The following is a 16,424-nucleotide window of genomic DNA, read 5'->3' as shown; positions in this document are numbered from 1 at the left end:
ATTATTAATTGCTAGGGGAGGCTAGGGATAGCAAGCCAGTAATTAGTAATAGGCTTTTTTCGCCGAGGGATCGGGTTAAGGGTAGGCCAAGAAAGTTGCATGACAATTAGATAATCAAGCAAATTAATCAAGAGGAGTAAATAAGAGAGAGCGAATAAGATGAAATTGTAAACCCCCAACAACTCCACTCATCCATTGTTTTCTTCTCGTCAACTGAATCAATCTCTTTTGCATGTTTATATTTTGTTCTCAAATCCAATTAATTAATTTTTATTTTCAAGTCTTACGATCTTAATTCACACGAAAGATAAGGCCTTTCGAGTCTCTTGGGAAACGATACTTGGACTTACCATTTTATTATTACTTGAACGATTTGGTACGCTTGTCAATCCGTTAACAAGTTTTTAGCGCTGTTGCCGGGGACTTGAGGTTTAACTTTTTCTAGTAGTGTGGATTGACTGAATTTAACTTGGTTGTAATTCTTTTTGTTTTATTTGTGTTTTATTTTATTTTTCTGTAAAAGTGCTTTTAGGGTTTGTTTCTTGTGTATGCAGAAAGCAATACATACTAGAAACAGAAAAGATCAGCAACCTCTCTTAGAAGGACTACCAGACAGGAGGAGAAGAAGACGTCCTTCACTTGGGAGATCTCTTTCTCCTGAAGCATTTTTGCAGTCTTCATTTGAGATTCCTGCACCAGATATTGAGTAGATGGCTGACCAACCTCCTCCTAGACGTACACTAGGGGACGCAACAAACACAATGGGCCCCTTGAACTTTAACAGTATAACAGTTCCAGCTGATAACGCAACCAGTATGGTGATGAGTCTGGCGCTCATCCAATTGGTGCAGAATAATCAATTCCATGGGTTGTCGAATGAGAATCCTTATAAAAATTTGACCATCTTTGGTGAGATTTGCAACACCGTGAAGATACATGGAGTGTCGGATGACAGAGTTAGACTCAGTTTGTTTCCTTTCTCTCTTGGAGGAAACGCAAAGGATTGGTTGCGTTCTTTCCCTGAAGGAACTTTTAGGACTTGGGAAGCTGTGGCACAACAATTTGTCACTAAATTCTTTCCAGTTCCGAAAATTAATCAAGGGAAGCTGGAGATCTCTTCATTCAAGAAGGGGATGGAGGAAACTCTTGGGGAAGCATGGGATAGATTTAAAGGCTTATTGAGGAAGACCCCAGTCCATGGGTTCGATAAGACGTCATACTTACTTGCTTTCCTTGGAGGTTTACGTGCTCATTCCAAGATGATGTTAAATGCCTCAGCTGGAGGTAGTATTAATAGAAAAACGGAAGATGAGGCGTATGACTTGATAAAAGAGATGGCCTTGAATGAAGTATCACAGAGTGAGAAGGGCATACAAAAAGGAGGACTCTTGCATCTTCCTGTTGAAGATGCTGCAGCTGCTCAGAATCATCTTCTCAGCCAAAAATTAGATAAATTGACAAAGGTCCTCTCTGAACTTCCTAGGGGAATCAGAAATATTTCTCAAACACAACAACTTTGTGACTTATGCGATGGTGACCATATCAATGGTCAATGTGCTTTCACGGAGGAGATGCAACAGGATGTTAATTACATGGGAGCACAATTTCAATATAAGCACGGCAATTTCAACTAAGGCAACACTAGCCAAGGTTGGAAGAACCACTCAAGTATTGGGCAGAGCAGAATAATTCATCTGGACAAGTGGGCAACTTCCGGCAGCAGCAACCAACCCCCTTATGGCAGCAGGTTAACAGTTTAACTGAGACGGTCAGAGACTTAAGTGGAAAATTTGATAAATTCTTTAAAAATTATGAATCTAAGTCAAATAATAATCAAGCAAGCTTCAAATCATTGGAGTCACAGATTGGCCAGCTGTCAAAAAGGATCGAAACCACTGAGAAGTATCAGTTCCGGGTTAACACTGATGTTAACCCCAAAGAAGAATGCAGAGTTGTAATAGCAAGAGAAAAAAGGAAGGCAGAGAGTGATTCAATAAATGATGGAAGCAGTGAAGACGAAGGCGAAGAGATGGTAGGTGTTGATGAAAAAGAGGAGTGTTAGGAAATAGAAGAGGTTAGTGAGTTAAATGTTAGTGGAGGAAAAGAAGAAGTGCAAGTTAAAAACAGTAATGACGGGAGATTTAGAGAAGTTTTCAACCAAATGACTGTGGTACCCTCAGTAAATCTGTAAATTCCTCCTTATGTTGAAAGAATCAAACTCAATCTTGAAGAAGAAACTGAACTCACTGATGAAGATGAGGATCCTGCTGTTGAACCTCTGAAGAGGGATCACCCAATTAAGGTAAAAGATCCGGGATGTGTGAGACTATCATGTTCCCTGAATGATTTTGATGTGGAAGCCATGATAGATTCGGGATCTAGCATTAATGCGATACCCACAGATTTCTTGACGAAAATAAGAGGGCTTGTATTGAAACCATCCGATCTCATTGTGACAAAGGCTGATGGTTCGAAAAAAATACCAGTGGGTATAGTAAAAGATGTCATTGTACGAGTGGAACAGCTAGAATTTTTGGCAGACTTTGTTATCATGGACATGGACGCTGATGATGAGTTTCCTGTGATTTTGGGAAGACCCTTCATGGCAACTTCATAAATGATTATTAGTGTCTACAATGGGCGAATAATGATGAGAGATCTAGATCACTTGTTTCTTTATACTGGATATGAGGAGAACAAGATCAGAGTGATGAAAAGACCCAGCCGTGAGGAGCCGGAGAGAGAAGCTGAGCAAGAAGAGAGCACGTCAGATACTAATTATTCTGATAGTTGTAATGTTTTGAAGGCACTAGTGAATAAAGGAAGGAGAACCATTCACCCAAAGTCAAGAGACGAACCACTCCAACGGGGAAGCAAAGTGAAATATAAAAGGAAGGAGTGGATAATTAAGGAGCTAAAGGAGAAAGGGGAGTGGAAATTGAAGAACCGTACAGTAGACAGATCAAGAGAGTGAACAGAAGAAAATTGAGCCGGTGGGACGATGAGGATCCCAAAGTGAAGAAAAAGAGTTGATTTGCTGGAAATCACTTTTTGTATTTTTTATGAACAATTTTCATTTTCTGTTATTTTCATTTTTACTTTCGTTGGAACATGTAATTTTTGAATTTTTGGAACAATTTTTGGGTAGCATCTACTGAGGGATGCTAATTTTTTTTTTTTGAATCCACTGAAGGATTCCAGGAAGGCACACCTACTGATGGGTGGTGGAAGGAATTGCACTTACTGACAAGTGCTAAACAGGTTTGGGTCAGGCTCGTGACGTTAAACAAGCGCTACTAGGAGGCAACCTAGATTCTCTCTTTTACTTTTGCATTTTAAATTTTTTAGAATAGGTTGAATTTTATTTTTCAGTGTGTATGCTTGGCCTAAATACTTTTCTGAAGATGTTTGACTGACTAATTTGCATGATAAGCTTATTTGATGATGATCTGATGTGATTGATAATTGGGATGTGTTGCATGTTGATATTCAGTGAAACAGGTGTATAGTAAATTATGATTGTGATTGTAATGCTGAGCAGGGTGTTTGTATGAATTTTGTGTGAGAAAGCATGTTGTGTAAGGTTTGAGATCCAGTGTCATATGATCAAGGCCATTTTTGAAAACCCTTCTCTAGCCAAATTTTCACCCATAGTGATTGAAAATATTATACCCTTTTTGAACCTTAGCCTTAAACAGGATGTGAACCCTTGTCTTGAAATTCTTTACCTTGAGTTGGGATGAGCTTAATTGTATGTGATGAAAAGGTTCAAGTTTGGGGTTGATGGGGGGAAATTGAAAAGCTATTAAGAAGAATTGAGCTCAAATGTTGAAAAAGAAAAATGCATGAGAAAAAGAAAAATAAGAAAAAGCATGAAGACGAGCTCAATTAAAAAGAAAAAGGGAAAAAGTTGGGAATGAGAGAGATTGGTGAGGAAGACAGTTGTGCTTAAATGTGAATATTATGATAGCTCTCTTAACTCAAGGATTTTGTTTTCCAGAAAAAACAATTTTTCTTGTTAGCCCAACCTCATTACAAGCCTTGGAAAAGTCCTTTTGATGGCATTTGCATGTAAAGATGTTGATTGTTTAAGATGAATGGCAATGTTATTTCTTGTGACTTGTGAATGATAGAGAGTTGGAGTGTCACCCTAAACACTTGTGATTGAGTGAAACACTTGCTTGGTATGAATTGTTAATTTTCATGAGTACATTTTTTCTTAGTGGATTGGTCATTCATAATGTGTAATATTTGTTGTGCAATCTCTGGATTGAAAGCATGCATGCATCTTAATTTGATTTCACTGAGAATTTGAAATTGAGTAGTGTTTGTCATGTACTTTAGGAGTGTTGAATCATTGGATGAAATAGTATAAAGCCAAGCTCTATTTTGTTTTGTTTGCTTGAGGACAAGCAAAGTTCTAAGTTTGGGGTTGTTGTTAACGGTTGAAAAACAGTTATTTTCATATGTCAATTTAGACCAAATTACTCCCTTTACTTGCCAATCCGTTAACACTATTCAACCTAAAAAGAGGAAGCATCCGCCAAAAATGAAGGATCCAGGGAGTTTGACTCTTCCATGTGTTATTAATGATGTGGATGTAGGAAGAGCTATGATAGATTCTGGATCTAGTATTAATATGATGCATTTGCGTTATCTAAAGAAAATTGGAGGGCTAGTATTAAAACCATCTAATCTTTCTCTGACAATAGCAGATGGTTCTACTAAGAAGCCATATGGTATGGTGGAGGATTTGATTGTTCGTATTGAGCAGCTGCAGTTCTTGGTTGATTTTATAGTCATGGATATGAAGACAGATGAAAGGATTCCAGTGATTCTGGGAAGACCTTTCATGAGAACTTCTAAAATGGTTGTTAGTATCTTTGACAGGAGGATCATGTTAAAGGATCAAGAACATGTGTTAATGTATAATTGCTCTAAAGAAAACAACATGAGAATAAGGAAGAGAGCCAGACACCGAAAGTTGAGAAGAGAAGTTGCAGCTGGAGAAAGCAAAGGTACTGATACTGATAGTTGTAACATTTTGCAGGTACCTATTGATGAAGACATAGACAAAGGAAGAACAATCCATCTTGAGTCAAAGGAGGAACCCCTCCGACCTGGTGATGGGTGTCGCGGCCCATACAAATTTAATTGCATATGAGAAATGCAGTATAGCTAGGAGTGACTCCTAGGTCGTCTCTCAAGGACCAATTTTGCGGTTCGAGAATCAAGTCAAACACGAAGTGGGGGGGTTTGTGAAAGGATTGTTAATGCAGATAAACTAAATTAAAACACGGATGCAACAGAAATGTAAAAATAGAATTGCAAAACAAAATCACATACAGAATAAAAATGGTTGGTCATTAACTTAATTACAATGTTTCCAATCACAGATCAACAAAATAAAGTTGCGACTCAAAGCTCTAATCCAACAAAGTTAACCAACTAAGCGAAGATTAACCTTGTTTTCATAAAAGCGAACTAAGTGAACGCAGTGTTAATATCAAATCTAAATTACACCATTCAGTTACATCAACTAAGCGAAGATGTAACACCAACTGGGCAATTAAGCATATACCCAATTGCAAGTGCAAAAATAGAATTCACATTAACCAAGTTAGAGTGCACAGACAATCACAATTCAAGAATCTCAAGGAAACAGTGCAATATCGTCAATGACCAACCAAACTAATTTAAGCTACCATGGAAATTAAATTAACACAACTAAAAACTTTAGACAACATTTAAATAAATTAAAATACTAGACACCAACACTATTACAAATGAATTATCTAAAACAGTTAAATAATTAAATGCAACACTAACTCAAACACAGGAAGACAACTCAACCTACTAATGAAACTAAGTGAAAACAAGAGAAATTAACAAGCCTATTTTACTTCTAGTAAATTAAGTGACCCAATATGCAATTAACAAATAAATTAAAAGTCCAAATGGCCTAAGGAAACCTCTTGGCTATGAGTCATGTTTCAACAAGTCAAACTTCAATTTCCACCTTCAATAAGTCACCAAAATGTGTTGACTTCTTATCCCATGTGCACCATTCTTCAAGGAAATAAGCATGTGCCTTAAACACACAATAAAACCATGTTTTCCTCCCTTCCCATGCAGCAAAAACGTGATTGTACGCACCAAGGCACAAAAAAACGTGAACTACAATGCAATGGTTGCAAACAATGCTTCAAAAAGTCCACAAGTCAAAAAGTTCTCAACTTCTCCTAACATTGTGCCACATAAGCAAGGTCAAATGAAAAATAAACACCAAAGACCTCTCATCCCCTTGCAATTCTCGGCTGCAACAATGCTAGAGACAAAACCAAAGTGGAAAAAATTCCTTTAGTTAAAAGAAGCATCTCCTTTTGCTTGGCTAAAAGTGGTAAAAATTAAATGTGCATTTCTCTCTCCTTACTACACTTATTTTCGTTTTCTTCACCAACACACACCTTCATAATCTTTGTTCCTCTTCTCAATACTGAGAATGAGCTCTAGAAACCAAGCTTGCACATGTAAAATCATACAAACACATCAAACACAAAATCTAACTCCTTCAACCCAAGTTCCAACTCTCCTCTCTTCAAATTTCTTTGCAAAAACTAAAATGATAATTAAGCTACCAATTCAAGCTCTGTACAGCCACAATAATAACCCCAAAATCTGGTTCCATCCTTGCTTCAAACATCAAAACCAAAAATCAAGAAGAAAGAGCCCAAACCACAACACCCACACATCAAGTTAAGCAATATTCAACCCAAAACTCACATAGAACTCCATTTTTATCATCCAACCAAATAAAATGCAAAGAAAAACGTGAGGAACAGCAGCAAAGGAGAGGAAAACGAAATATAAAGTCACTCAAAACCAACATCCATCATGAAAAGGCAAAGACAAGCTTACAAGCTCAAGCTCCAACATCAACAACAAGGAAATGCAGAGAGAAATGAGTAGTCATATACTTCTACCAAGCCAAGACAACTAAGATTAAAGCAAGAGAGGAATAAAATCTGCAACTTTGCTCATTCATATAGCCCAAAACCGAAAAACCCATGGCAAGCTCCATGAGAGTGTCTTCGTACATGAGAACCTAGAGAAAGTGAGAAAAAAACCATTAAAATGAAAAAGTGGCTAGTGTGTGCTCGGTATTCTCACTTCTAAAACCGAGAATTTCAAATTTGTGGGGTCCACGCACTACAAGTCACCCCTAAGAGATGTCACATGGCCCCACAATTGGTTTTTTACAAAAATGCCCCTAAAAGGGTCCAAAACACCTAATTCTAATTAAGGGCTTCTAGAAAACGAAATTACAACTTTAATTAGAATTTAAATGACTAAATATTGAGTCTTCAATGTGCCACGCCATATCCTAATGCTCCAGATGATATTTCCACAATTTCCCTGCAACCAGAAATGCGTTTAATCAGCTCAAAAAATCCAAATTAGCACAATTACGAATTTTTGACCAAATTAAGCAGAATTCGAAAAACGGGGAAATAACAGACAATTAAACACAATTCCCTGGTTTATTTAAGTGCAATAAACTAAATACAGTTCAAGAAATAATGACTCATCACTTGGTATAAAGGTGAAGTACAAAAAGAAGGAATGGGTAGTAAAAGAGCTTAAAGGAAAATGAGTGGTGGAGATTGAAGTACCATACTCCAGACGTACCAAGGAGGTGGATAGAAGGATGTTGATGAGTTGGTGCACCAAAGACACCAACACGAAGGAGAAGACATGATTTGTTGGGGGATATATCATTTGTTGTAAAATATTAGTTTCATTTTATTTTATTTTGGACATGAAATTTTCGGATTTTTAAAACAATTTTTGGGTAGCATCTACTCAGGGATACAGGTAAGTACACCTACTGAAAGGTGTTGGGAGGCACTTACTAATGAGTGCTAGAAGGTTTGGGTTAGGCTCGTGACGTTAAACAAGCGCTACCTAGGAGGCAACCCAGTTGATTATTTTCTTGTTTTTAACTCTGCTTTAGTGCATTATAGGTTTGAATGTTGCATATGAGAAGGGAAGGGCATACAATTAAAAATTGAAAGTTGAAATCAAGTGCTACAGGTCTGAACACGTGAAGGCCAGCAAAGAAGAGAGAATTTTTTTTTTTAACACTCATCGCTGAGCAGTCCATTTGGATGCTGAGCGATGGCGGCGCAGACCCTAGCATGGGCTTTTTAAAAGCTTAGCGTTTGGGGGTTTTTTTCACTTTGAAAACTTCTCTTTAAAGCTCACTCAAGCGGTCTCTACAGACCCCAGCACCTAAGTTTTACTTTCAAGTGCATTCCAAAGGATTTTCTCCACTTTTCCCATCACCCACTCACAAAAAATCTCATTTTTCAACCATTCCATTATCAAAAGTTTGGGGTTTTTGGTGACAGCTTTCAATTGGGAGGCATTCGTCATCAATTAAAAAGAGTTTGGAAGCATTTAGAGGATCTCCACTCAAGTAAGTCATGCAATTTTATTCTCAGGGTTCTAGAATTGAAATTTGATGAAGAACATGTGTAGGAACATGAGAAATTAGGGCTTTTGATTTCTATGCATGATTTGATGAAATAGAAACATTTTGCATCGATTAAATTGCATGAATTTGGTCTAAATTGGTAAAATTTGTGATTGAGTGGAGATTAGAGCATTTAGGAATGAGTTTTTGCAAAAACCTCAACGCCACCGCTGAGCCGTCACTTGGACGCTGAGCGGTGGGAGTCAGGTTTGTTTGATTGCTCTATTTCTCTTATGCAGGGGCATTGAGGGGTCCTGTTCATCCATCGGCGTTGGACATTGTTTTTTTAGGAATATGATTGATGATTTGCTAACCTCTAATGGTGAGTTTCCGTGGTTTTATGAACTTTATTTGATGTAGGGATGTCATCATCTTCAAGAAGGACAAAGACCATTGGGAACAAGAGGAAAGAGCCGGAGAGGCCGAGAAGATTTTATTCTCATAGGTTCCTATCAAGGAAACATGAGAAGCACTTCCAGATTGTGCAAGAGAGGAGACTGCTGATGGAAAGAAAGGCTATTTTTATTCCAGACTTGGCTCCTCAGTTTGGGTTAGAGATTGAGAGAAGAAACTGGGAGAAGTTGGCTACATATCCTACGCCAGCTAACGTTGAACTTATGAAGGAGTCCTACACAAATGCCTTATTCAGAGGAGGAGTGACGATGCAAAGCTATACTAGCAATGTTAGGGGGCAGATTATCTGATATGATCCTGATACTATCAATAGCTTCTTGGGCACTGAGTGGTCGGTTGAGCAGTGCCTAGGAGAGGAGTGACCCACAGGAGGATGAACCTGTACAGCATGTAGAGTTGTTTCAGATGAGGGACATGTATATGTCCATGATGGATGCTAGATTGGAGTCTCTCCATAGAGGGCAGGTAGCTACTGCCAAGATAATAGTGGGCTTGTATGATACACCACCAGTGCACATGTGGACTATGGATGAGTTCCATAGCGCTATGGCTTGACCTCAGGAGCAAGCACATGGGAGTGGAGCTGGACTAGCTAAAGCTCCAGACATCGACAAGGATGATGAAGAAGATGACTTTGAGGATGCTGAGACTGGAGATCAGGAGGATTCAGAAGATTATATGAGTTGAGAGGGCATTTACTGATGGATGCCAATGCTTAGAGCAAGGGTTTTATCTTTTTCCTTTGTACTTTGAATTTTTAGAATAGGTTTAATTTTGTTGAGTAGTGTAGGTGTCTATGCTTGGTTTGAACACCTTTTCTGATTATTTTTTGACGTGATTGATATTGCATGATGAGTTTTCTTAATGATGATTGGATGTGGATGACGATTGAGTGTGTGTTACATGCTGATATACAGGTGAATTGTTCACTAGCTGTGTGAACAGATGTGTGATGATTTATGATTGTGGTTGTGATGCCAAGCAGTGTGTATGAATGACATCTAAGAGAGCATAGTTGTGTGAGATTTTGAACTCCAGAATTTTTGTTGATACATGTGTTATTTATATCGAAGCATGAATGATATTGCCCGAATCTTTATGATTAATTGAATTGCATGTTTATGTCATATGATCAAGGCCATTTTTGGAAGCCATACTTAGCCAAATATTCACCCAAAGTAAAGAGAACCATGTGTTCTACCCTTTTTGAACCCTAGCCTTGAACAGGATGAAAACCCTTACTTTGAAAATCTTTACTTTGAGTTGGGTTGAGAACAATTGTATGATAATGCTAAGGTTCAAGTTTGGGGTTGTTGGGGGAAATTAAAAGGCAAAAGAAAGGCATTGAGCTCAAGTGTTGAATGAAAGAAAAGCATGAGAAAGAAAAAAAATAGAAAAAGCATGAAAGATGAGCTCAATGTAAAAATAAAGGAAAGAAGTTGGGAATGAGTGAGATTGGTTAACAGAGAGTTTGTGCTTTAACTTTGAATGATAAAATAACTCTCTTAACTCAAGGATTTTGTGCCTCAGAAAAACCAATTTTTCTTATTAAGCCCAGCCTCATTATAAGCCTTGAAAAAGTCCTTGTGATGGAATTAGTATGTGAGAATGTTGATTGTATTAGATGAAGGGCAATTTTTTTTCATGTAACATGTGAATAGCAGAGAGATGGAGTGACTTCTTAAATACTTGAGTGATTGAGTGAAACACTTGCTTGGAGAGGATTGATAAATTGTATGATTACATCTTGCTTAGTTGATTGATCATTCATAAGTGAAGCATCTATTGGAAAAGTATGTGATTATGTGAACTGAATTGAATATAAGCATGTATGCATCTTTATAAGATTCCACTGAAAATCTGAATTGAGTAATTACTTGTTGTGAGAAAAATGAATTTTGGGATTGTTGAACTATTTTGTTTCTCAAAGTGGAAAGCCAAGTTTTGTCTTGTTTGCTTGAGTACAAGCAAAGTTCTAAGTTTGGGGTTGTGATAATGGTCTAAAAACCATTATTTTTACACTTAAAATTGATATCAAAACACACCCTTTATGGCTTAGAATGAGCTTAAAATCAAGCAAAACACTTAGTTTAGTCAAAAGAGAGTCAAAAGTTGTTTTGAGAGATCTTATGCTTGTTTTTGCATTATTTTGTAGGATTTGATGAGATTTGAGGATGGAAGTGAAGACGGGAGGACTTAGACTCTAGAAAAGAGGGAAAAAGGAAGAAAAGAAGAGTCAAGTTCACCGCTCAGCGCTATTTCTAGCGTTGAGCGCCAGCTTCGGGGGTGAAGCCACTGTCTCTCGCTTGAGCGGCACCGTTGAGCGTCCTACGACTTGGAGGGCCACCGTTGAGCGGCACACTGGACCGTTGAGCGGTCTGCGATTTTGAGGCAAACCGTTGAGCGGAAAAATTGAATGTTGAGCATTTAAATGTTGGGCTTGGGCTTAAATTCTATTACTTTTATGCATTATAAACAGCCCCAATGGGACCTTCAGAGTAATCTTTTGGCAAGCAGAGACGTCCAGAGCACTTCTACACTCCTTGGAGACGGTTTCTTGGATGCTTAGGCTCCAATTTATCAAATCTAGGGTTTACTCTTTCATCTTTTCCATTAATTCCATCTAGTTTCACCACCACTATGGTGAACTAAACCCTTTGTTGTTGAGGAACAATATAATCCTTTTGAAACTCTCTTATATTGGAATCCTTATTTTATTCATCTCCTTGTATTATCAATTGTTGGGTTTCTTATCTATGATTAATGATCTTATTGTTTAACTCATTCAGTGAGAAGATATTTGCCTTTGTCGATTCAGAGACGTACGGGGAAGTCATGAACTGATAGGAATTCCCTAGATTAAGCAATAATGCCTAGAGATAGGGGTAGGACGATCAATTGTTTTTGCTTCCGTAATTTATTGCATTGCTAATTACTTAGGGAGACTAGAGATGGTAAACTAGTAATTAGTGGTAGGCTTTTTTCGCCGAGAGATCGGGTTTAGAGTAGGCTAAGAAAGTTTGCATGGCAATTGATAATAAAGCGAATTTAATAAGAAAAGTAAATATAAGAGGGTGGATAGGGATGAAATTGTAAACCCCAACAACTACATTCATTCATATCTTTTCTTTGCCAACTGATTCACTTGCATTTGCATGTTTATTTTCGTTTTGCATACAACTACATAATTATTTCTTTTCAAGTCTTAAGAGATCAATTTATGTGAAAGATAAGGACTAAGAGTCCTTTGGGAAAATGATACTCGGTCTTACCGTTTATATTACTTGATAATGATCTGGTACACTTGCCAGGGGCTTAACAACCCCCCCCCCCTCTTGGTGAAAAAAGAAGTCAACCTGCTTTCCAACAATTGGCACCAGAGCTAGTTTTCATAAGATATTTGAAAAACTAGTCGACTCTGTTTTTCTCTTATTCGACTATAACGGTTGAAAAACAGTTATTTTCATGCTTCATTTGAGACCAAATTCCACCCTTTAAGGCTTAGAATCAGCTTAGAATCAAGCAAAACACGTTTGTTGAGTCAGTTGAGAGTCAAAACCTGTTTTTAGAGATATTATGCTTGTTTTGCATTGTTTTGCAGCGTTTTTGATGAAAGTGAAGAATGGGATAGAAGATGAAGGTCTTAGACTCAAGGACAAGGAAGAAACATGAAGAAAAGAAGAGTCTAGGAACCGCCCAGCGCCAAAATCCAATGTTGGGTGGCCAAATGCAAGGAGAAGCCACTCTCTGGCACCCAAGCGGTGAAGCCAGGTGGTTTTGCGATTAGGAGCAAACCGCCGGGCGGTGGCGCGAGTAAGAGTAAACCACCGGGCGCCAAAAGTGTGACGTCGGGCAGTTGCCTGCTGGTTTTGGGCCTGATTTATGTGACGCTCCTCAGCTATAAATAGCCCTTGTGCGACTTCAGATATATTCTTTTGACAGAAAGGGGCGGCCAGATCTAATTTTCACTCCTTGGAGAAGATCTCTTGGATGCTTAGGCTCCTTTTTATCCAATCTAGGGTTTATTTTTCCATTCTTCCATTCTTTTTCATCTAGTTTCACCATGACAATGGTGAACTAAACCCTTTTGTTGTTGGGGAACAATGTAATCTTTTGAAACTCTCTTTTATTGAAACTCTTATTTATTTATATGCTTGTCGTATGGTTTGATTATCAATTGTTGGGTTTCTCATCTACGCTTAATGCTTTTATCGTTTAACTCATTCGATAATTGTTGTTTGTCTTTATTGATACGGGAACGTACGGTACTGTCATGAACTGGTGGGAAATTCCTTGATTAAGCAATACCACCTAGGGAGGGGGTAGGATGATCAATTGTTTTTGCTTCTGTTTATCATGCATTATTAATTACTAGGGGAGGCAAGGGATAACAAGCCAGTAATTAGTAATAGGCTCTTTTCGTCGAGAGATCGTGTTAAGGGTAGACTAAGAAAGTTTGCATGACAATTAGATAACAAAGCGAATCAAATACGAGGACTTGATAAGAGAGAGTGGATAAGATGCAATTGTAAACCCCAACAACTCCATTCATCAATAGTCTTTTTCTCGTCAATTGAATCAATCGCATTTGCATGTTTGTTAAGTCCCTGGCAAGTGTACCAGATCGTTATCAAGTAATATAATTGGTAAACCCAATATTGTTCTTCCCAAACGACTCAAAGGCCTAATCTTTCATGTAAACTAATCGCATAAGACTTGAGAAAGGAATAAATTTAGTGGTTATATTCAAAGAACAAAAATAAACATGCAATGCAGTTGATTCAATTGGTTTTGAGAAACTATGGATGAATGATGTTGTTGGGGTTTACAATTTTATCTTATCCACTCTCAGATATCTACTCTTCTTATTTACTTCACTTATTTATCTAATTGCCATGCATACTTTCTTAATTACCCTTAACTCAATCTCTTGGTGAAAAGAGCCTATTACTAATTACCGGCTTGTTATCCCTAGCCTCCCCTAGTAACCAATAATGCAATGTGATCGGAAGCCATTACAATTGACCGTCCTACCCCTATCCCTAGGCGATATTGGCATAATCAAGGAATTTCCCACCAGTTCATGACATTACCGTACGTCCCCATATCGATAAAGACAAACATCTTTTACTGAATGAGTTAAACAATAAAACCTCTGAGCACAAATGAGAACCCAACAATTGATAAATAAGTATATGACAAGTATATGAAATAAATAACAATTTGAATATATGAGAGTTTCAAAAGATTACATTGTTCCCCAAAAACAAAAGGGTTTAGTTCACCATAATCATGGTGAAACTAGATGAAAATAATGAAAGAGTGGAAGAAATAACCCTAAACTTGGTTGAATGGAGCCTAAGCATCCAAGGAACCTCCTCCAAGGTGTGGAATAGCTTTAGACGTTTCTCTCTGCCAAAAGAATCCCTTTCTAATTCGCATTGGGGCTATATATAAGCCCAAAAAAATAACAGATAGATTACAGATAGATTTATAAAATCTAGCTAAAAAAACAGACAACCGCCCAGGCGCCTAAATTCACCGCTCAACGGTTTGGCTCTTGCCGCTTTGACCGCTCAGCGGTCAGTTTTGTCGCTGAGCGGTTTCCCTCTAATGGCTCTGAGCACTTAGCGGACCATTCTGACGCTCAACGGCTTGCTTAACCCTTCTCTTCATCATTTTTCTCCTTCTTTCACGGGTCTAAGTCCACCTTACTTTACTTCCATCTTCAATTCATCTAAAAACCCTGCAAAATAATGCAAAACAAGCATAATATCTCTAAAACCAACTTTTGACTCTCAAGAGACTCAACTAAGTGTTTTACTTGATTTAAAGCCCATTCTAAGCCATAAAGGATGTGTTTTACTAACAAATTTAAGCATGAAAATAACGGTTTTTTGACCGTTATCAATGTTTACTTGTTGTTTCTTGCATCCAAACCAATTAATTTCTCTTTACAAGTCTTATGATTTCAATTTTCACGAACGATAAGGCCTTCGAGTCCTTTGGGAAGAACGATATTGGGTTTACCAATTATATTACTTGAAACGATCTGGTACACTTGCTAGAGTGTTAACAACAGGCTTATTCATCGAGGGATCAGGGTAGGTAATTTAGTGAGAGACGTTGGCATTAATGCATAACGAAGAATTCTTATATACATGAGAGGGAACTTGGTTAAATCTAACCCCAACAACATATACATCTCATATAAATAAACCTTCGTTCATCTTTGTGCTCCTTTGCCACTAATCTATTTTATTTTATTTTATTTTTATATATTTTTGTCAAACCCAATGATGTCTTTTTATTTTTAAGTCTTAATTGATCTTGTTATCACACAATTGTTCATCGCTGAGAGTCTTCTAGGATACGATACTTGGTCTTACCATTTTATATTACTTGTGCGACTTGGTACACTTGTCGATCCGTCCCAACATCAAGCACTCAAAAGTGTATTACTCAACTTAAAGGTGTATAGTGAGGTGTTGGTGTCTTTTTCACTCTGCTATCACAATGTCACACAAATTAATTTTGCCTTTCATTTAACCACAAGCAAACATACTCACAAGCAATTCATCATCACAAGGGCTTTTTGTTGGAAAACAGGTAGGCTTCATTTCAACACAAAGAGAGGTGGAGAATTGGTGAGGTTTCAAAATCAAAGTCTTTTTAAAATCCTTTTCACAAAGTAGAAACCTTTACACAATTTCTTGAATTGCAAGTAATAGAAATTTAAGTGCAGCGGAATATTAAAGTAGACTACGCAAATTATAAAGTCGACTGAATGTAAAAGAGTAGGGATAAAGAATTCAAACGCAGGTCTTTATACTGGTTCGGCCTCAATGCCTACATCCAGTGTTCTTCCAATCCCAGGAAGCAAATTCACTATAATGGTCAAGGTTTTTACAACAAGGCTTTTATAGAGACCTCCACATCAAAAATATAAAACACCCCTCTAACCCTCTCACCAAAATATAGGTAATACAAACAACAAAGATCTGCAGCAAGAATCCACTCTTCTGCAATCTTCAACCCACTTTGAACAATCATCATTGTGTCTAGACTCCACGAGTCTACCCCCTGTAATCACAATAGGTACAACAATCTCCAGCGGATTGTAACACGGTCCTTGATTAACCAAAGAACACCTCAATTGTGTAGATAATGATCAAGCAGTGAGCACAACAGAATTCTCCTTTAGATACTCGTCAAAGAAAGATCTCCACGGTCTTTTGGAGCTCTAAAACACAGAGAATCAATCTGAAACATAATATGAAAATGTCAGTTCTTCTAAAAGTTCTCTGAACAACTCAGGTCTCGTCTATTTATAGATTTCCATAAATCAGACGCTCCTGTAGTCGACTAAGCTACTAATAGAATCGACTGTCCTCTGACAGTAATAACAGTTAAGTCAAATTAGTAGCTATCAAGTCAAACAAATTAATTCCACATTCAATACAGTTGACTCTCA

This window comes from Vigna radiata, unplaced genomic scaffold (assembly GCF_000741045.1).
Source record: "Vigna radiata var. radiata cultivar VC1973A unplaced genomic scaffold, Vradiata_ver6 scaffold_51, whole genome shotgun sequence".
NCBI classification, from domain to species: domain Eukaryota; kingdom Viridiplantae; phylum Streptophyta; class Magnoliopsida; order Fabales; family Fabaceae; genus Vigna; species Vigna radiata.
Note: the sequence above shows the minus strand (reverse complement) of the source record.